The sequence below is a fragment of the Physeter macrocephalus genome, chromosome 19 (assembly GCF_002837175.3).
Source record: "Physeter macrocephalus isolate SW-GA chromosome 19, ASM283717v5, whole genome shotgun sequence".
Lineage (NCBI taxonomy): Eukaryota > Metazoa > Chordata > Mammalia > Artiodactyla > Physeteridae > Physeter > Physeter macrocephalus.
Window position 1 is genome coordinate 50,290,932 of NC_041232.1, and position 21,744 is coordinate 50,312,675.

At 43.4% G+C, this 21,744-nt stretch overlaps 1 pseudogene; it reads left to right on the forward strand.

Annotated features, from left to right (window-relative positions):
• The window catches only part of LOC112064072 (60S ribosomal protein L12-like), an 80,480-nt pseudogene that overhangs the window by 51,675 nt on the left and 7,061 nt on the right, over window positions 1-21,744 (forward strand).

Below are 21,744 nucleotides of genomic sequence, written 5' to 3' on the forward strand. Positions count from 1 at the left end.
CCCCGGTCTGGGAGGATCCCACATGCCGCGGAGCGGCTGGGCCCGTGAGCCATGGCCGCTGGGCCTGCGCGTCCGGAGCCTGTGCTCCGCAACGGGAGAGGCCACAGCAGAGGGAGGCCCGCATACCACACACACAAAAAAAGAATTACCAAACTTTTAAGAAAGAAATAATGCCCGTTTAACCAAACTCTTCTACAGAGGGAAAAGAAGGGGATATTTTCCAACTCGTTTATGAGGCCAGCATAAACTTGATACCAAAATCTGTGAAAAAGAAAGGAAAAGTATCAGGTAAATGCCAGAATCTCTCCTGAATATTTAGACAGAATTCCTAAACAAAAAGCAAACCAAACCCAGTAATATATGGGAAGACATAATCTGTCACTTCTGAGCTGGGTTGTTGCTGTGAATATAGAATTGACTTAATATTTGAAAATAAATGAATATATATTACCAAATTAGCAGACTAAAGCAGAAAAATTATGTGATTATTTCAATAGGTACAAGAAAAATGTTTGATAAAATTTATGATAAAAATAAAACTTTAGCAAACTAGGAATAGAAATAAACTTCCTTGTCAAAAAGGATAATTTTTTTGATAAAGGAGGTGTACAAAACCCCTACCTTAAACAATACTTTATTTTACTCAGTGTAATGTCTTCCAGGTACATCCATGTTTTTGCAAATGGAAGGATATCCTTTTTTATGGCTGAATAATATTCGTGTGTGTGTGTGTGTGTGTGTGTGTGACATTTTCTTTATCCATTCATCCAGTCATGGACATTTAGGTTGCTTCCATGTCTTGGCCATTGTGAGTAATGTTGCAGTGAACATGAGAATGCAGATATTTCTTTGAGATCCTGATTTTAATTTTTTTTGAATATATACCCAGGAGTGGAATTGCTGTATCATATGGTAGTTCTATTTTTAATTTTTTGAGGAATCTCCATATTGTTTTCCATTGTGACTGCAACAATTTACATTCCCACCAACAGTGCCCAAGTGTTCCAATTTCTCCTCATACTTGCCAACACTTATTTTTTATTTATTTAAAAAAATTTTTATTTTTAAAAATTTTAATTTATTATCATTTTAAAAAGTAGCCATCTTAACAGGTGGGAGGTGATAGTTTCTGCAATTGTGATTTGCATTTCTCTGCCAATTAGTGATAGTTGAGTATCATTTCATATACCCATTGGTCATTTGTATACCTTTTTTGAAGAAATGTATATTTATTTCCTTTGCCCATTTTTCAGCTGGGTTGAAATAAGCCAGTACAAAGGGCAAATATTACATGTTATCACTTATATGGGGAATCTAAAATAGTCAAACTCATAGAAGCATGATGCAGAGTAGTGGTTGCCAGGGGCTCGGGGGAGGTAGGAATGGGTAGGTATTAGTCAAAGGGTACAAAGTGTCAGTTTTATATCTTAGAGATCTGTGAAGCATAGATCTTACAGTTAACATTATTGTACTGTATACTTAAAAATTTGCTGAGATTGTGGATCTTATGTTAAACATGTTTATCACAAAAAATTAATATAATTAAGAGGGCAGGAGGAAACTTTGGAGGTGATGGGTATGTTTATGACATAGATTGTGGCAGTAGTTTCATAGGTATATACTTACCTCCAGACTCATCAAATTGTATACATTAAACATATACAGCTTTCTGTATGTCAAGCTTATCTCAATAAAGTGTTTTCTTAAAAATAATTTTTATTAATTATATGAAAAAAACGCATGACAAAAAAAATAATACTTTATGTATAAATGTTGGCAGATTTTCTTTTGAGATCATGGCCAAGGCCAAGGTGCCCACTATCATTATTTCTATTTAACATTGTATAAGATACCCTAACATATGCACCATGACAAGTGGAAAAATAACATTATTTTAATTGCAAAGCAAGAAATAAAATTGTCAGTATTTATTCATAGCTCATATTGTTGTATATGTAAAAAATACCTAAACAAATCTACAGATAAATCATTAGCATTTACAAATCACTTTACTGAGCTTTCTGTAAACAGGTCACTATTCACAAACCAGTTGATTTTGAAATACTGGCCATAAACAATTAGAAAATTAGAATTTAAAATATAAATATACCATTTATAGTACCATCAAAGATATAAAATGAAATTCTAAGAATAAATCTAACAAAAAACAAACAAGATGTAAATTATGCTAAGAATAACCAAGATACTCTTGAAGAAGAATAAGATTTATTCTATTGAATTTTAAGATTTATTTTAAAGCTACAATAATTAAGATGGTGCAGCATTGTTGCAGTAAGAGCTTAATAGATGAATGAGACAGAATAAATGGCCTAGAAACAGACCCGTGTACATATGAGCACTTGATTTATGACAAATGTTACACTATATTGCAGTGGGCAAAGAATGGTCTTTTCAATAAATACTTGCAGAACAAAATAGATCTCTATAAGGTTAAAAAAGAAAGAAAATGATTCCGACCCCTACCTAACACCATTAAAAAAATTACAGATGGATTGTGTATATAAATGTAAAAGGCAAAATAATAAATCTTATTGAAGACAAGATAGAGAATATCTTCATAATCTCAGAAGAGGAAAATGTTTTTAAACAGGAAACAATACTGATTCTATGGAAAAGACTGATAATTTACCTACGTTCAAATTTAGAACTTCTGTCTATTAAAAGAAACCACAAGAGAGTGAAAATGCAACCCCAAGAATGAGACAAGATGCTTGCAACACATAAAACCAACTCCAGAGAAAGAACTCCTAGAGTTCAATAATAAAAAAAAGACAACCCAACAGAAAAATGGACAAGAGATTTCAACAGGTTTTCCACAAAAAGACCTTGTGTTCACCTGACAACATGTCCACTTTCATTAGTAATCAATCATAATAGGGAAAATGCAAATTAAAACCACAATGAGGTAACAGTACATCACTACAGAATGGCTAATTTAAAATAAAAACGTTAATAGAAAGTTTTTATAAGGATGTGGAGCAGTGAGAGCTCATATACAATACTGGTGAGAGCATAAATCGACGCAACCATGTTGGAAATCAGTTTGGCTGTGCTTCCCAGAGCTGAAGATATCCATATCCTGTGACCTAACAATTTCACTCTTAAGTGTACAGTCAGCAGAAATTCATGCACACACAGGCCAAGAGATAATTTGCAATAACCCAATGCTGGAAATAACCCAAATGCCCACCACCAGTAGGATGGGTAAATAAAATTTAGTATATTCATCTAGTGGCATACTATTCAGCAAAGAGAGTGAGCAAACTACTGCTGCATGCAAAACCTGGATGAACTTCACAAGCCTAATATTAAGCAAATGAATCCGAACACGAAAGAATATATACGTGATTCCTTTTATATAAGGCTCTAAACAGGCAAAATTAAACTGTAGTGTTTAGGAATGCCAATTACATGATAAGATTATAAAGAAAAGCAAACAAATGATTATCATAAAGATCATGATAATGGTTACCTTTGGTTGGAGAGAGAGAGAGGCAGTTGGAGGGGATCCTGGATGCTGGAAATGTCTTTATCTTGACCTGGGTAGTGTAATTATTCATTAAAGTGTATACTTATATTTTAGGTACCTTTCTGTATGTGTGGTATAATTTTGCAATACAAAACAGATGAGACAGAGTTGAGAGACAAACAACACTTGCCTTCTACTTCCTTCTTTTTCTCTTCTTCCTCCTCCTTCTTCTCCTCTTCTTTCTTCTTTTTCCTGAGCATTATATAGGTCCATAAGTTCTAGAACTATTTTATGTGAAAACAAAATAAACATCTTTTCCTAAAGAGTTTTTTCTTTTTACAATTTTATTCTCCAAAGAAAAGTATCCCGGAAGATATATGTTAAGAAAAAAAGAACTGCCTGGAATCGTTAGTCACCTCAGGGCTCATCTGTAGTACTTTCCACATTCCATTAGTCTCTGCAGTTGTGGCAGTGCGAGGAATCATACTGTTTGGTGTTTGGAGTTCTGAAAGCAGTGAATAAACTTTGGTTGAGATTTTAAAATACTTCTTATTAATGGTGATATTGATGCTCTGAAATCTTCTTGGATTAGGAATATTACCTACCCATTGTGGATGCAGGCAGATGTGATGAATGTTGAGAATGCTGAGAAGCCTTCTCTGACCCTTGGAAATGAAGGTAAGCAAACCCTTCACCCACCTGTTAAAGTACCTGAAATCTCTACCCACACCTGCAACCTCTTAGAGATTTATTACTTTGGTTTATAATTTTTCTCTCAAGACTCTCCTAAAGGCAGTTGCCCCTGGGAGGAAGATGTTAGAGACATATTCAGTGTCTGGCACCTCTGTGAGAATGAAATCCTCGATATTATCTTCCTTGCCTGATCTCTGAGCACAGGGAGAGGTGAAGGAATGAACAGCCTCTATGACATAAAAAAGGGAGGGAACCAGGGAAGGTTTAGAATAGTCACTTGTCCTTTTGATATTGAGTTGTGACCCCTTATTAGATACATAGTTTGCAAATATTTTCTCCTATTCTGTGGGTTGCCTATTCATTCTGTTGATTGTTTCCTTTGCTGTGCAGAAAATTTTTGCTTCGATGTTGTCTGATTTGTCTATTTCTGCTTTTGTTGTCTGAGCTTTTGATGTCATATCTAAGAAATCATTGCCAAGACCAATGTCATGAAGTTTTCACCTATGTTTTCTTTTAAGTTTTACAGTTTCAGGTCTTATGTTTCAGTCTTTAGCCCATTTTGAATAGATTTTTGTGTATTGTGTAAGGTAGGGGGTCCAATTTCATTCTTTTGCGAGTGGATATCCTGTTTTCTCAACCATTTGTTGAAGAAACTATCCTTTCTCCATTGTGTAACCTTGGCACCTTTGTTGAAGATCAGCTGACAATATGGCAAAGGACTTAAATAGATTCTTCTCTAAAAAGTCATACAAATGAACAGCAAGTATATGGAAAGATCATCAATATCACTAATCATCAGGGAAATGTGAATCAAAACCACTGTGAGATATCAATTCACACCTGCTAGGGTGGCCACTATAAAACAGAACCAAAGCAAACCAAAGCAAACCAAAGCAAACTAAACCAAACCAAACCAAGTGTAGGCTAAGATTTGAAGAAATCGGAACCCTTGGCACTATTGGTGAGAAAATAGAATGGTGCAGACTCTAAGGAAAACAGTATGGCATTTTCTCAAAAAATTAAAAATAGAACTACCAAATGATCCATCAATTCCACTTCTGGGTATTTATACAAAGAAATTTAAGTCAGGGTCTTGAAGAGATATTTTGCACTCCCACGTTCACTGCAACATTATTCACAATAGTGAAGATGTGGAAGCAACTTAAATGTCCACTTATGGTTCAATAAAGAAAATGCAGTAAATACATCGTATAATGGAATATAATTTAACCTTAAAAAAGAAGGAAATCCTCTCTTATGTAAAAACAGGGATGAACCTCAAGAATATTATGCTATGTTAAGTAAGCCAGTCACAGAAGGACAAATACTGAAGTATACGGATTCCACTTACATGAAGTATCTAAAGTAGTCAGACTCACAGAAACAGTAGAATGGTAGTTGCCAGGAGCTGGGGGGGAGTTCTATGGGTTTAAAGTTTCAGTTATGCAAGTTGAAAAAATTCTAGAGATCTGCTGTATAACACTGTGTTTAGAGTTAACAACTCTCTACTGTACACTTAAGAATTTGTTAAGGTAAATTTCATATTATGTGTTTTTGTTACCAAGTCTAAACTCATACTGCTCGCTGCATGACAGACCAATAATCGAGAGACAAGTTGTTGAGGCAAGGAATAACGACTTTATTCGGAAAGCCAGGAAACTGAGAAGATAGGTGGGCTCATGCCCCAAAGAACCATCTTGCCTGAGTTAGTATTCAAGCTCCTTTTATATTAAAAGGGAGAGAGTAAAGTCAAACACTTCCTGGTTCCCATCAGCCTCCAGAGGGGATGTGTTAATTTCTTCCTCCCTGCAGTCATTCACAGGTGGGCCTAATCAGGATGTTTCCTGTGAGCTTAACAAAGGTATTTTAGCTTAATGCTCATTACCTGGGAAGAAGGGTTCCTAGAGATGGGCCATTATGTATAATTTAAGCTTATAGGCAACATCCCTTTAGTGATTAACTTGTAATAGGATACAAAAGCTTCTTCCCTATTACATTTTTATTACAACCACACACACACACACACACACACACACACAATCTTCAGACCATGATCCAAATCTGACTTTGTGAAGGAGATGGAGAGAACATTAGGTGGAAGCATCCTTAGATTAATTTAAGGAAAATTCTACAAAGCCTCTGGGAGTCCTTGAGCCATAGTCCATGGATTTAAAATATTAGGAGTTGGAGCCCTTAGTCATTTATGTTCCATTAAGTCCAGGATGAGCATTCTCATGGCTACAACAGTAAGGAAGGAGAGGGAAGGTGGGATTCTGACGACAGTCCCCAGTGCCTCCCCCAGGTGTCAAGCTTCGAAAACTAGATGACTTTCTCTGTGCCCTTTTGAAAAATCGCCTTGGGACATGGAGGTAACCCAGTCACTAAGGCTGAGAACCAATGGCTTCAGCTGCCCACATCCTCCAGCCTCTGTGAGGCTCTCCTGAGCTTCTTGTTCTTGGGGGCACCCCAAGGCACCCTGGGAGTTAGACTCTAGGGGCAGAGAGAGAGGCTCTCAAAGGAGGTGTGGAAGGCTTATTCTGGGTACAATTTCTTGCTGACAATGAAGCTGCTGAAAGCATGTACCATGGTCACATAAGAACAAACCCAGAATCCTGCCAATGGGGAGACTACACCTGGCTCTATTCTGAAAGAGAAGGGAGAGGAAGTCTAGGTTCCGAACATTGGTTCTGGTATTCTTTTTCTCAGCTCCCTGTGCCAGCCCCACTGGACATATCCCCTTCCGGATCTCAGCATTTCCCTGTCTCATCTGCCTTTCCTCTGGATCTCTTCTGATGCCTGGGAACAGGATTATGCATTTATCTTCTCTTCCCTCCCCGCAGGGCAGGCCACAGAGCCTTCTCCTCCCAACTCAGCCCTCCTTGCCTCCAAGGCTCACTTGAATCCTCTTCCAGGAAGCATCTTTGACTTACTTCAACCAAAGCTTGTCATCACCATGGCACTTGCAACGTGAACTGACAACACGGGGTCTGGGTTGTTGTCTAATTGTTTCCCTGTTTTGTGGTCAGGCAGCTCAAAGTGGCTGATCTCTTGCTGTCTGTACATCCCCTCCTCTACCCATGGGTGCCGAACTGCTTCACTTATACCCTACTCACTTGACTGACATTCCTACATACTTGTCCCAGGCCCCAGCTAGTGGTTGTTCTTATCAAAGGGGCAGTGAGGGGAGTGCCCCTCTGCTAGTTTCTTTGGTAACCCGATGAGCCAACCTGACATCAATTCCCCAGTAACTGGCAATCTCCCTTTTCCTCTGGGAGTGAGGACTGTTGCCATGTCCTGCCCACCATCTGCTGCACACCGTGGGGTGTCGCTCCAGGACGTTGCTTCAGACGTGTAAGCTTCCCGGGACTTCTTGCCCCTCACATTGGCGTGCCTACCCCCTTAGGCCCCTCCCACCGTGCTTGTTTTTCCTCTTATTAATCAGTCACTCGTGTCCAAACCATTGATGTCTCTGTTGCTGACTCCGGGCTCTTTCTTCAGTCTTGAAGCTGGGCAAGCACAGGGTTTTCAGGCCTGCGGGGTGAAGCCCAACACCTGTGTATCTCATCCTTTCACTTTACAGCCCACCCCCCTTCCCCCACCCAGGAATCTGTTCTTTATCTCTGCCAGATCATCCAACACATGAATGATAGGGTCCCCTTTAACACATATAAGAAACTTCAAATTAACAATCAACAGGAGTCCAGGGTCAGGACCAAAGCTGATGATTACCTTTGGAGTCTGATTGGAGAATTACATTGCCTCTGAAGCAAGAGAAATCTCTAGAAGAAAGCTAGTTTTAGGGGAAGATAGTAGCATTTTCAACATGAGGAGTTTGAGAAGCATGTAGAACATGCAGGTGGACAGTCCTACAGCAGGATGGGACCTGGGGCTGCAGCTGGGAGTCATCATCATGGGTGGAGACTTACTTTTATCAAGACATCGTTGCTCATTGTGGCCATTGAAACACTCTCAAAACAGCTGGGAGCAGGTATCAGACATAAAAGCTCTCCTCAGAGGTAACTAATCTCTGCAGAAGAAGAAACATTGATGTGCTAAACAATAACCTAAGATTATTTAAATAAACATCCAAGGTAACAGAAGTGATGTGCAACCCAGTACATAATTAGTTGACAAGTGAGAAATGCAACCAAAGTCCTATTTGTTCCAAAAAAGGAGAAAACATTTTCGGCTGGAGAAATCCTAGGTACAGACTTAGTCTGAATCTTTAAAAATGGCAGAGAAGAGGAGAAAATCCCAGGTGAGTGCATTTCATTAGCAAAATGGGAAGGTGGGAGTGTGAAGGTCAACTCTGGACATATTCAGAAATGTCCAGGATATTCCAGTCATAAGGAGATTCCGGGATAAGGCTGTAGTTACATCAGGGAACCTCACCTGTCTGACTTTAACAGACCTTTGCAAAACGTGGTGTGATGTAAGGCGAGGGTGCCTGGGTTAGAAGCCATGGGTCTGCCCTCTAATCTTACTTTACTACTTACCTGTGGTATGACCGTGGACAAGACATTTAATCTTCCTGAGTCCCTTCTGTAAAATCAATCCCTGTCTATGTTAAAGGGCTTTTGTGAAGATCCGAAGAGAAAACATTTGTGAAACTCCCCCAAACACAGCCGTTAATAGATATTGGTTACTATCAAGATTTCTGACCTCTTTAATACACACAGCACCTTTTCTGAATTCCCGAAGCCACTTAATGCTTGTGTCATTAATTTTGACCTCCCTGTACCACCTGTTATTATCTCTTAATTGCTTCACAAGTTTGTAGGACATTCTTAATTAGAGAAAATACTCACTGTGGGCAAAGGCCTTATCTTAGACATTCACTAAATGCTCAGAATATTGTGGGCACATACTAAGTGCTCAAAATGTTGTTGCCCTGATTTATTTCTATGTCCAGGAAGATAAAAATAATCCCCAAAGATTTCTCAGAGGAAGTAGATCTTGGGGTTGACATTGACAGATGGGTAAATAATGACAGGTAATGTTCAAGGGGCAGGATGCCCTGTGAGGGGAATGATGTGAGCAGAGTGGCAGATTTTTTTTTTTTTTTTTTTTTTTACTTTTCCAGATGCCTGATTTCTCTAGAACATTCTACGGGTTTTGAAGTCATTTATCACCCTGGTGCTTTGTGAGAAAAGCAAATGAAACAAAACCAAAAGAGAAAATATCCCTCCAGCAGCTGGACAGCTCAGTTATTTTTAGGGACAGGGGAAGAAGCCAGCGTTTGAGACTCAGCAAAACATCCCACTCTGTTTGGGGTTGACCAGTCCCTGGGAATGCACGGATCTAAGCATTTTCTCAGCTGTAACTCTCTAGCACATGTGTATTTGAAGGGAAACTTAGCCCATCTGTTTCTAATTCATTTACATTGAACTCATCAAAAGAGCTGTTGACATGTCCTTTGCCTGGCCAAGTTCTCCATGGGTTTTTGGGAAATCCCAATATATTATTGAATTCTTTTTGGTATACTGGGGTTGTTGGGTTTTGTCTTTACTGGGAGCCCAGGGAGAGTGGAGAATGCTATGAACTGGAGTCATTCCAAACCTGCTGAGCTCTGCTCTTCCCTCACTGAGTCTCAGTGGCTCTCAGTCTGATCAGCTTGGAAAGAGAACAAAGTACCAGGCATCCCCAAGGTCTCAGGTCTCCTCTCCTTGCTCCTAGCAGAGCCTGAGGGATGGCTCAGGAGAGGGAGAAAAGTGCTTTAGAGGCAATTTGGCCAGTAGACTAATTACAGAATGAAGAGAGTTTTAATTCTAGATACTGTGTGACCTTGGGCAAAAGAAGTTCCTTTTCTGTTCTTCAATTACTCAAAATACAGTAGGAGAAATAGTATTGAAAATTTTGATCCATCTACTAGAGATGGCTTGTGTGGTTGGTGTGGTTTGTAACTTTGGAAACCAAAATATCACAGTAAGAAATTATGATTTTCCAGATCCCCAGATGGCAGTCCTGACCCCTTTGAGTAGAATGTGTTCTCCCATCTCTAGCACTGGGCATGGACAATGCTGAATTGTCCATCCTTATTTTCTCTTAGGCTTGGTGAGGGGTCCAGCCTGGGTGTGTAGCTCAAGTTCTGAGTGATGTTGACCTGCAAAGGGTTGGGTTGCTGATATCGGAGTTCCCTAGCCTCTCCATTCAATATGCATACTTGGGCAAGCATGGAAGGAGATTTGTGGTCCTGCCAGCATAGGCATAGCTAATACCCCCATCGGAGGAGATAAATGTGTACATTCTAGAGAATTGAAAGCTGAAAAGGAACTTGGGAGCTCAAAACTCTCCTTTTTATTTTACATATGAGGGAAACTAGGGCTCCAAGAGGCAAAATACTGTTCCCAGTACTTACGGGACATTTATTTTGTGCCAGTCCTGTGCTAAGTTCCGTCATATTTGGCAGCACTGGATGGAAGATGTTATTATCCCCATTTTGCAGGTGAAGCAACTGGGGTACAAAGAGGCTGGTAACTGGTCAAAGTCACTCAGTGAGCAAGTTATGAACTAGAATCTGAATACAGCTCTACTAACTTCAAAGGTCAATTGACACAGAGATAGCTAGTGAGGGACCAGAACACAGAATCCTGGATCTCCCAGCCAAAGAATGTTCTAAAATGTAAAAGGTTCTTCCTTCAGTGTTCATGCCCTTCCCTTTACAGCACCTCCCTGGTCCATCCGCAAGGGGTTGGCTGCCTGGGGAGAGGAGCCCAATGGCAGAGGTGTAGAGGGTGATGAAAGGGTAAATAGGTGGAGGGGAATCTGAATCTCCCCCCTGAGGGCACTGTGCAGGCGTAGGCCCTGTGAGTGGCCTCCAGAGATGTCGCTATGGTCACCACGATTGAGCAAGTGAAGTTTAGAAGCCAACAGGCAGCAATGGCCTGTCAATTCAAAGGACTACCATAGCACCACTCCTGTAAAAGACACTTGTCACTTTCCATCTTTTCTATCCTTTTTGCCCCAACACATGAGAGGTGGCAGGGGGTGGGGGTGGGGAGTAGGAGATGTCTTAAGAGTAGACCAACCTCCTTTTATCATCTCTTTGTCCTTTAGGCAAGAGCCTGGCCAGTGTTGGAGGAAGGGAGGAGATGATGCCTTATTGGATGTATGATGGAGTTCTGAAAAAGGCTCAGTTCATTTGTGCTTTTTTAATCATTGGAAGTGATTAGCCAGCAATGAGATATGCCTGGGTTATCACTGAGGCTGGGAAAAGGGATTTGACAGGGACCGTCTGCAAACAGGGGTTGGGAAAAAGGCAAATGATTTCATGCCTGTGCCCTATGAGTTCCAACTCTTCAATGGGCTGATTATCTTCTCTTTTCCCATCCATCTATCAAATGGAGGGAGTATGAGAATGGAATGTGTCCTTAGATGAGACAACGTGTTCTTAGATGAAATTTATCCTCTTCTCTTGTGCACATTTTGCTTGTGTCTGCACTCCTGGTTTTGGCCAAAAGAAAAAGACCCAGACACTGCCAGGTCGGCTGTTCTTCCCAGATGAACTACTCAGCACCAGAAAGTCCAGACGTGGAGGGAGGGAAGGAGCGAGGGAGGGAAAGAGGGAGGGTGAGAGAGAGAGAGAGAGAGAGAGAGAGAGAGAGAGAGAGAGAGAGAGAAAACAAATGCCAAGGAGGGAAAGGGGAAAGGGACAAGGTGTAAGGGACAGAGTGGGTGAGAAATGCAGCAACGGGGTGGAAAAGAGGTGGGAAGAGTAGGAAGAGGAAAGAGGGAAGGGAGTAAGGGATAGGGAAGACAGGGAGAAGAGTGGACAGAAGCATTGAGAAGGGGGTTGGGGAAGAGGCATGGGTTTTGGGGTCAGTGCTGGAGCAGTTTCCTGCCAGGCCTGCTGCCCAGCCAGCTGCTGGAACATCTGCATCCTGGTGGGGGTGTTTCCAAATGGAGCTACCTCTTCCCGGGACTTCTTGCCCCGCACATTGGCGTGCCTGCACCCTTAGGCCCCTCCCACTGTGCTTGCTCTTCCTCTTACTAATCAGCCACTTGTGTCCAAACAGCTAAATCAGCTCTGGACGTAGGCAATGGGTGAGCAGTTGGGGCAACCATGGGGTCAGCCAGGGGAAGAAGCGTTTGCTCTTGGACATCACGGTTCCAGGCACAAGAGGAGCTGACTGGCTGTACCAAAGCTGCCCTAACCTCCGCTTGAATGAGTTTATGGAAAGAACATGGAAATGGGACGCAGGGTCTGGGGCGACAGAGTCACTGCATGGTCTTGGTGAGTCTTCTTGAATGGCAAACCATCATCTGTAAAATAAGGACCTAAAGTCCCAGGTCCTCATGACTTTGGGGAAAAAAAATATTTCATAAATCTCATTTTAGCATCCTTTGCTACCTGATACCTGAGTTTGGATAGAGAGGGTTCAGATAAAAGTTGAAAGCTCTCATCCTCTCCTCAATGCCTTTCATCTTGCTGCAGCGCCTCAGGCCTGGTGGGGTCTGACCGGAGGGGTCCCTGCAGGGGTGCCCTTCCTGGGGGAGTGCCAGATGGTTTCAGGTGTCAGGGCCAACCTTCAGCCCCTGAAGGAGGGAACGCTTGTCTCCCAGGCCTCCATGGCTTCTGCGGTGTCCTCTTAGTCTCTTCCAGAGTCCCCCATCCCCTGGTGTCACCCTGGGGCATCCACCCCACTCTGCCTCTCAGCTGACAGATAATTAATCTCTGCGAAGCTGCCACAAGACCTGGAAGGTTCTAACTGCTAATCTGATGAAAAGAGGTTCTGGTTTAGCTCTTCTCTGGGAAATCTCACTTTTAAAGGCCATCCTGCTCTTTCTCCAGATGGCTGCTTTCCTGGTCCTTCCTTTTCCTCTTCTGCCTCCTTCTTTTCCCAAATCCCGTGAAGATGTCCTCGGGGCAGCCAGGTCAGGCTAGGCCATTTCCATGGCCTTACTTCTGTGAGAGTGGGAGGTGATTTCAGGGGACCCACTAGACCTGGCTAGTGGGGAGAGGCTGGAGAAGGGGGTAGACAATGCCCAAACCTCAGCTCCTGTCGTTGTCCTGGCCCTAGAGGGGCCCCTGTAATTTAACTTCCAGAGCTGTCACAGCCAGACTGCTGGTGAAGTCATTCTGGGAACCCCAGGCTTTCCCAACCCCTCCTGCCCTGGGGAGCCCTCCCACCTTTGGGCTCTCTGCTCTCACCCACCCTGCCAAGACCCTCTTGGGGTCAGTGATGGTAGAGTTAGGATGCCACTCTCCCTGCAGCCTTGCACGTTTGTGGGGGATCTAAATGAAATTGAGGAAGGTCCCTCCGATATTTCTGGCCTCTTTCAGGGTTAGGTTCACATGGCCCCTTGAAATTACCTGTTTTCAGTCTCTTTAATTTTGGCCTCTTCAAAGCTCTGCACGGACCCAGAAAGTTTATATGTGTCCTCTGATGAGCAGTGAGACTTGGGGGCAGACACTGGAAGGGTGTGTCTGAACATCAGGGAAACTCCACAGATGGTCCCTGGAGAGGGGATTGACTTTGGGATTCACTACCCCCCTGGGGAGGGGTGTGCAGTGAAGGTTGAAATGTAATTAGATGCCGCAGGTGTGTTTATATGAGTTCACGGGACATAAATCCCAAACACCAAAGTGGACCTACAGGCAGGAATAGGCTTGCCATTTGTTGAACACCTACTGTGTGGCCCTTGGTAACTCATCTACCCCTCACAACAGTTCTGCTAGGTAAGCGTTGTTATGCCCTTTTACAGATGAGGGCATTGGGGCTCGGAAAGATTGTGAAAATAGCCTAAGATCACAATGTAGCAAATGGCAGAGCTGGGGTTTCTTGGCTGGGATTATTTTTTTTCCATTTACATTCTTTTTTTTTTTTTAACATCTTTATTGGAGTATAATTGCTTTACAATGGTGTGTTAGTTTCTGCTTTATAACAAAGTGAATCAGTTTTACATATACATATGTTCCCATATCTCTTCCCTCTTGCGTCTCCCTTCCTATCCCACCTCTCTAGGTGGTCACAAAGCATGGAGCTGATCTCCCTGTGCTATGTGGCTGCTTCCCACTAGCTATCTATTTTACTTTTGGTAGTGTATATATGTCCATGCCACTCTCTCACTTTGTCCCAGCTTACCCTTCCCCCTCCCCGTGTCCTCAAGTCCATTCTCTAGTAGGTCTGTGTCTTTATTCCTGTCTTACCCCTAGGTTCTTGGTTGGGATTTTAAGGGGAACTTGGCATGTTTGGATCCTGACTGCCTTGGGGAAGTGTGACGAGGGGGCACAAGGCACTGCTTGTCCTCTGCTCCCAGTGGACCCCCTCTTACTCCCAAGTCAAATTCTTTTCGCTTCTCAAAGCCAGTTCCAGACTCACCCCTGCTGGGAAGGTCCCTGCTTCCTGCTTCTCAGCCCCTCTCCTCTCTCTCCCCCAACTGTCTTGAGCTCCTGCAGTGAGCACATGAGCACAGGGAGACCAGAGGAAGTTCATTCTCCCTGTGGGGCTCCTTCCTCTACTGGGACCAGGCACTCCTGGTTTGCTCAGATGAGGCCTTCATGGTGTCACCCCCTGACCACTCTTGCCGTGGTCCACGCTGATGGAGAAACCAAATGCTGAGCATAGCTAAGCCACAGGGACTTCTCCCGGGCTCCCGTTTGCCAGCTCTGACCTGAACTAGCTTCATCTGGAGGCAGGGCAGGGAGGGTCCCTCTACCTGGAGGTGCTTAGCTGAGTCCTGACTGAAGACAGTGGACTATACAGAGGATGGCCTGTCACCCACATGGCTTCACGCTGCCACGGGCAGGCCTGCTCTCAGTCCCACATCCCTTTCCTCAGTACCAGCCAACCTCCAGTGTTCCTTCCTTTCCCCTCACCTGTGTACGTCAAGCTTCCTAGGGCATGGTGCTGGTGCGTAAGTGGAGTCACATTCTCTATAGCCGCTTGCTGGTGCTCACAAACATCCTTCTACCAAGACACTTAGCTTCCTGGATTACATTTCAAAATATGTACTTTCCTGTAAATCTGGGTACTGGCCCTGCCCACCGGGCACTGCTGTCGCTACTGTTGGGCACCCCTGCTTCCTCTGGGCACGGCTGCCTTCTCTGCTCTGGGCCCACGCCCACCTTCACTCTCCTGTCCCATGCACCCCTGCAATCTGCTGCTGGGCACCACTGCTGCTGTGGCCACCTCATCCATTGCCCAGGTGACACTAGGGGCTAAAGCTGTGTGCAGTCAACATGTCAGAGGATGCCTCCCTACCCCTCTGTGTCCTTTTGATGGGGGGTCACAAGTAGAAGCCTGTGCTGTGATGCCTGGCAACACTTTTGGTGAAGTGGCATTTTCTGGTTTTGCCTTGTAGCTGAAACTGTGCACCTCAGATTGGGACTTGAACCCACGTGCCGGGACTCAAACCCAGCCTAAATCCAGACTGGGACTTGAACCCATGTGGCCGGGACTTGAGCCCGGCCAAAATCCTGATTGGGACTTGAACCTACGCAGCTGGGACTCAAACCCGGACAAAACCCAGTCTTCCAACTGAGATCACACACCTGGTTTCAGGGCTCAATGAAGCTCAGGTTCTTGATGTCTCATCACAGAGAGAATTCAGTGAGAGACAAAGTGATAGGTGAGAAGTAGATTTATTTAGAGAGAAACACACTCCACAGACAAGAGTGTGGGCCATCTCAGAAGGTGAGAAAGACAGCAGGGTATGGGGTTGTCAGTTTTTAGAAGAGTAGGTAATTTCATAGACTAATGAGTGGGAGGAGTATTCCAGCTATTTTAGGAAGGGGCAGGGATTTCCAGGAATTGGGCCACTGCCCACTTTTTGATCCTTATGGTCGGTCTTGGAAATGTCATGGCACCTGTGGGTGTGTCATTTAGCTTGCTTATGTGAGCGTATACTGAAGCTCAAGGTCTAGTGGAAGTCGACTTGTCTGCCATCTTGGATCCATTTGGTTTTAATCAGTTTATGTTATGTCCTTGGACTATGTCATTCTTTCAAAGGTTGTGCCCTGTCTCCTTCCTTCCTGTTTCATAGCCACTTTTCCCCTTGGACCTGAGAGATGGCTGGACTGGGAGGGGCGTGTGAGGAATGAGGATCATGCTGGTTTCAGCATGATCACAACAACTACTTCTCTGTTCCTGGGCCAAGCTTGGCTTCCTGACTTCTGCTTATTTTAAGAGAGTTCTCTGCCGGGAAACTTAGCCTCTTGTGAAAGCAGATGCTGGATGGGTTCGCCTCACCTGGTTCCCAGACCTCTCTTGATCCCAGCAAGCTGAAATGGGGAAGTGCCACCCTGACCCCATCTGCTCCTTTATCATCTCCTCTGTTCTTTCTGCCCCCAGTCCTCCATCATGCCCTTTCCTCTGCCTGGAACACGTACAGATGTGTGCCTGTGTTGTTTTGCCTGGTGGCAACTTCTCTCCTCTCCATCTAGCTAAATCCTACTTCTCCTTCTGGGCCCAGCTGAGACCCCACCACCTCAGGAAGCTTCCCTTGATTAGCCAGCCCTGCACCACAGCTCCCTCTGTTCAACCCCTACAGCCCTTAGTCAGAACCATCCATACTGTCACATGACCACTTTACCCCTGCTACAGGTGGGATGTTTGTGTCCCCACCCCACCAAATTCCTATATTGAAACCTAATCTCCCATGTGATGGTATATGGAGGTGCAGCCTTTGGGAGGAGATTAGGTCATGAGGGTGGAGACCTCGTGAATGGGATTAGTGCCCTTATAAAAGAGGCCCCAGAGGAACTGGTGAAATGTTGGTCAAAGGAAATGAACTTTCAGTTGTAAGATGAGGCAGTACTGGAGATCTAATGTAGAGTATGGTGACCAGTTAATAATAAGGTATAGTTGAAATTTAGTAAGAGAGTTGATCCTGAGTGTTCTTACCACTCCCCCCCAGCCACCCCCCACAAAAGGTAACTATGTGAAGTGAGAGAAATGTTAACTAGCTGATTGCGGTAATTATTGCATAATATATGTATATCAAAACATCTTGTGGGCTTCCTTGGTGGCGCAGTGGTTAAGAATCCGCCTGCCAATGCAGGGGGCACGGGTTAGAGCCCTGGTCCAGGAAGACCTCACATGCCACGGAGCAGCTAAGCCTGTGCGCCACAACTACTGAGGCTGCGCTCTAGAGCCCGCGAGCCACAACTACTGAGCCCGGGTGCCACAACTACTGAAGCCCACACTCCTAGAGCCCATGCTCCACAACAAGAGAAGCCACCGCAATGAGAAGCCCGTGTGCCGCAGTGAGGAGTAGCCCTCGCTTGCCTCAACTAGAGAAAGCCCATGCGCAGCAACGAAGACCCAATGCAGCCAAAAGTAAAAAACAAACAAACAAACAAAAAAAACCCCAAAAAATCTTGTACATCTTAAATATATACAATTTTTATTTGTCAATTATACTTCAATAAACCTGGAGGGGAAAAGAAAGAGAAAAAAAAAAATAAAAGAGGCCCCAGAGAGCTTCTTGCCCTTCCACCATGTGAAAACATAGCAAGGAGATGGCTGTCTATGAACCAGGAAGCTGGCTCTCAGTAGACACTGAATTTTCCAGTGCCTTGATCTTGGACTTCTAGTCTCCACACTGTGGGCAATACATTTCTGTTGTTCATAAGCCACTCAGTTAACGGTACTTTGTTACAGCAGCATGAACAGACTAAGACAACCCCCAAGCAGTTCTCTACCTGGTGTCGCTTCTCTCCATCTAGGCTGGGTGCCCTTGAGGTCTTGGAGTACATGCAATTTGCTTCTCTTGCTTCTTGCAAAGTACTCACCACTTGGCTAGGGCTCAGCAAACCGTTGATGCCTGATTGAGTAAAATTGGGGACATGGTTGATGTGGGCTTGGGAGGTCCCGGTAGCCCCTTTCTTTGTGCTGCCCTAAAATCCTGACTTGGTTAATTAAGATGCACTAAGAAGTCTGGGGAATTGTCATCTTCTGTTTGCAAATCACACTCTGTTCCGTCCTGCCCTCATTCCTCAAGCCACCTGGTTGGCAGCCCTGAAAGCAAAAGTGCCTGCAGGTCCCTTCCAGGTGTTGCCTCTCCACCTCTAAGGAGAAAGATTTAGTTGTATGGATTTTGGCAAAGCTTTAAAACCCTCAATAAATAACAAAAAATTCAGCCTACCATTCTGCATATTTTATAACTCAGTCTAATAAAGAAATAATCCAAGATGGCACCTGCTAAGAAAACTTAGTTTATTGAAATATGACTGTAATATAGAAAAGATGGCTAATGCACTAGGCTGCAAGATATTAATGCTCTACACTTCTGCTGGTGTGTTTAAAAGAAGTCTCTCATGTATTTTATTTTATTTCATTAGGAGCCATAGCATTAGCTTTTAAAGACATTGTGAATGAGAGAGAGAAGAAAAGAGATTTGAACTATTAAAAAAAAAAAAAACCTCAGCAACTCAGCCTGCCTTTCTCTACAGACGAAACAAACAAACCAAAAAAAAAAAAAAAAAAAAAGAGAGAGAGTTTTTTTTCATAAACATTTTTTTTTCCCCTGGCTGGGATATTAGGACAGTATATTAAATTCCCCCAAAAGGAGGCCCTAGAACTATTTACATAATAATATCTCCACTGTGGTTGTGACAGATGGGCTTCACTGACGCAGACATACTGTTAGGGGCTTAGCAATAGATTAAAAAAAACCACCACAATACTGTGTAATATAATAAAAGTGTATTGTAATGTACATCATAACTTGTGGCCAAGGTTAAATTTGTAGTCGGGGTATGAAAGTCGTATTCCATTTTACAAAATAGATGTTACAGAGAAAAGCATTAAAGATGAGTTGACTCAACCATTTATTTTTAGTTTATATTTTATTCTATTTTCCTTGGCCCTACTTATGCAATATTTTTTTAATCATATGAAATGACATTGTTATGTACCCCCTACCTACCCCCTCCTCAGTGTGAGGGGCAGCCTGGGATCTACAGACTTTCTTAGTTTTGTGGATTCATGTCTCGGGGGGCCCTTTGCTCTACTGGAAAATGGCTGTTTGTGGTTTCCTCTTTTTGTTTTATTCAAAGCTTCTTGCTGGAGCTGAGACAGGCAGTGGCCTCTGAGGGTGGCCTCCTTTGGCTTATGTGGGATCTTTGGAGACAAGCTATAGTTCCAGGGCAATGTGGCCATCAAGAGGTGACATGGATATGAGAGCAGAGACCAGTGGGAGCCATCCCATGGAATATGGACTGTGAACACCTTCCTAGGCAACCCCATCTTTCTTGTCAAGAAATTGACCATTGACTTCATCCCCAAAGTCCTACCCTCCTGAACCTACCCTCTCTCCACCAGCATGCACACTAAGGCGTTGGGTGAAGGAGGAGGCACTCTCTTTACCTCAAGAAGAAGTATTTATGGGGTGGGATATCTGCTGAAGACATTTCATCCTCATCTACTGTCCTAAATCTCCAGGTGCCTTTCAGTGCCAACAGAAGCAAAGATATTTTTTATGAATCACAAGATAATAGAATTTGGAGCTAGAACAAACATTTGTGCAAAAAAAAAATCCTCCATGTGCCTTGTTATTTAATCTGTAAAATGGGAAACATTTAGTTCCTATTTCATGGGGGTGGTTATGAAGTTTTAATGAAATAAAAGTGCTTAGTGCAGAGTAAGTACTCAATAAATGTTAGATGTTTCATTTAATGGTTATAAATACTATTATCTCACTTAGAGATGATCTTCTGCAGACTAAAAAGAGCAACTGAAAACCCGTGTATTTCCCTTTTATGAACCATCTCTCTCCCTGGGTCTCCCAGGCCAGAAGTTAATTCACCCTCCCTTTGTTCCTTCCTTTCTCTTTGCATTGGTTTATTCTATACTCTTGCTTTCTGCAGGTCCAATATTATCCATTATTCAAGGCTGCACTGAAATCTCCTCCCCTCCCTAGATTAGCTGTTCACTCCTCCATCTTGACAAGCCCTGGCCTCCTCTGAAACCTAGAGCAACTAGAATCTACTCATCCATTTGGTACTACTTTGCAGGTGGAAGTTAGAGAGAGTATAATGGCAGCTCCTGAGAGGAAGACCTCCGAAAAACCGTAGATATTTTTCAAGGAGGGAGCTCTATGTTACCAAAAGTTTGAAACAGTGCCTGTGGGCCATTGTGGGGATGCTAAAGGGTAGATTGCAGCATTCAAGGAGGACAGAATTGCAAGCAGTTAAAGAGATCAACTAGTCCACACCTCACCTTTAAAATATGATAGAGGAAACCGAGGCTCAGGTGGACAGGAGGCTGTTCTGCTAAGGGTCCCACAGCCAGTAAAATCTGGCTCCAAGCTTCAGCTGGTGTCCAATTCTCCTAACAACCACCATGCCACAGAGGCTGTGTTGGGTGTGGAAATTAACTGGAAGACTTCTAAACTCTAAGATAAAAAGCTGTTGGGCTTGGCTTCCCTGGTGGCGCAGTGGTTGCGCGTCCGCCTGCCGATGCTAGGGGAACTGGGTTCGCGCCCCGGTCTGGGAGGATCCCACATGCCGCGGAGCGGCTGGGCCCGTGAGCCATGGCCGCTGAGCCTGCGCGTCCAGAGCCTGTGCTCCGCAACGGGAGAGGCCGCAGCAGAGGGAGGCCCGCATACCACAAAAAAAAAAAAAAAAAAATTGTAGTCTTGAGGTTTTTTTTTTTTGTCTTGAGTTGTGATTATTTAAGTTTTTGCATATCAATGAGTGGTCTTCTAACTGTTGTATATTTGATGAGGGCAAGACTATATTAACTGCTTCTATGTGCACAGTACATGTACTACACAGGAAGACAAATTTTACCAACAGATGGTCAGTTACTCTTTGTTGATCCAACTTAATTGTTCTAAACCAGCCTGAGTTAGTATCTTCACTTTGGTCAATGCCAGCAACCTCTTAAAAGACATTGGAGATTCGGTAGAGAGCGTGCATAGCCTCTCAGTAAGCCATGGCAGCGTGCAGAATGTTAAGGCATGACTTTAACTAGGGGTCCTCCCTCTGGGGCTGGGCCAGGGTATGCAGGAAGACAAAGGCATTAGAGAGGTGCCCCACCCAGGCGGTGAGCCTGGCTCAGGGAATTCAGTCAGCGCTTGCTCAGCTGGGAATGCTGAGTGTTTCCGTGGTGGGGCCGACCATCAACCCTGGGAGGTCAGGGAAGCTGACTGCTAGGGGCAACTTTTGGGAGGAAACAGGTACCATCTTCTCAAAAGACGCTGTTCTGAATTCTTATTGCTGCATCTAATGGGACCACAAACACAATCTGAGCATATGGTTACCTGCATGGAGTTATTTGAAGAGTCCTAGAAATTTGAAGTGTATGATCCACACCAGCACTGTTGAATAGAAATATAATGTGAGCCACAAATATAATGTAAAATTTACTAGTAGATATACTATAAAAGTAAAAAGAAACAGGTGAAGTTAATGTTATGAATGCATTTTAATTTAATTCACTACATCTAAAATACTCTAATTTCAACATATCATCATAAGAAATTATTAATAAGATGTTTTACATCCTTTTCTTCAAAATAAGTTTTTGAAATTTTGTGTTTATTTACATTTAAATTATATATCAATTGGATGGGAAGTTGTCTAATAGGTACAGAACTTCAGTTTTGCAAGATCA